Raw genomic sequence first — 1,364 nt, forward strand, 5'->3', positions numbered from 1 at the left:
ATATTATCGGGACTTGGGATAAGAGCTAATTTTTGGATTAGATTATCAAACGTAATGATAGAAAAAACCACTTTAAATAATACCTAACGGTACTCTGTCAATCTATTTATGGTGTAATGAGAAAAAATAAATGCAAAGTCAGTCGAATCCCATTTGTTACAACAATAACTCTTATGAATTATTATATGTATTTTAAGGTTAAATAAATTTAATAAAAATCGAAATTTAATATTTTAAAAATACTTATTTGAATTAACAAACAAATGTACAAGATAAGGTTGGACCAATAAATGAACGATCAAACATATAATTGAGGATTTTATATATTAGATTGTTATTTTTATTTGACCATTTTTTTTATTCTGCTACAATTAAATGTCCTTGTTTTCTAGTAATTGTAATGACCATCCATCTACTATTATTATTTTATCTTTTCTCTTTTTAATTCAGTACATAGTATATTAGTTTCATTTACTAATTAATTTTCATATTACTAACATAATTTAAGGGTGCACAACATTTATAGGAAAATAACTTTGCCTACGTTGAATATGCGCTAAAATACACTACATATTTTTTTGTAGTAGTTTAAAGTAATTTGTAAAATGTATTATTGTCTTTCGAATGGTGAAAGACACATAAATGTTTAATGTCAAAATAGGCAGATATATTTTAATTATAATTATAATAAAGGAGCATCCGTGGAATTCCATTTATGTAGTCAAATAATAAAAATAACGGTCAATTCAAAAACTTTTATGATACATTGTTTTTTCTGCTAAATGTCACTACGCGAAAAAACGGATTTTACAGCGCTTTTTTTAAGCCATTTACAGCGCTTTTTCAAAAAAATAAGCGCTGTGGAAACGAGCGCTGTAAATGATACAACAGCGCTTTTAAAAAAGCGCTATAAAACATGTAAATACAACGCGCGCTTGTTATGCACATTTTACAGCGCTTCTTCACAAAAAGCGCTGTAATATGCACCTCATTATATGAGTTATGGGTGTGCATTTTACAACGCTTTCTCAACCCATAACTCATATATGGGTGGGCATATTACAGCGCTTTCTCACAAAAGCGCTGTAATATGCCCACCCATAATTTCATATATGGGTGTGCATATTACAGCGCTTTCTCAAAAAAGCGCTGTAAAATGCCCACCCATAATTTCATATTATGGGTCTACATTTTACAGCGCTTTGCTTGTACATTTTACAGCGCTTTCTCACGAAAGCGCTGTACAAGGTGCACCATTAAAGCGCTTTAGAACAACATTTTACAGTGCTTTTTAAAAAAAACGCTGTAAAATGTGTGTTTTTTTTTTAAACGCTGTAAATTAATTATTTGAAATGAAAAGCGCT

General features: G+C 29.6%; 1 non-coding gene across 1 annotated transcript; it reads right to left on the minus strand.

Moving 5' to 3' along the window:
- Window positions 1–1,040: 1,040 nt before the first annotated feature.
- Window positions 1,041–1,170, minus strand: LOC113784998 (small nucleolar RNA SNORA69). The gene has a single exon (XR_003471173.1). It is a non-coding gene; the product is annotated as a small nucleolar RNA SNORA69 (small nucleolar RNA).
- Between the last annotated feature and the right edge of the window lie 194 nt (window positions 1,171–1,364).

The sequence above is a fragment of the Cicer arietinum genome, unplaced genomic scaffold (genome assembly GCF_000331145.2).
Source record: "Cicer arietinum cultivar CDC Frontier isolate Library 1 unplaced genomic scaffold, Cicar.CDCFrontier_v2.0 Ca_scaffold_1314_v2.0, whole genome shotgun sequence".
Taxonomy (NCBI): domain Eukaryota; kingdom Viridiplantae; phylum Streptophyta; class Magnoliopsida; order Fabales; family Fabaceae; genus Cicer; species Cicer arietinum.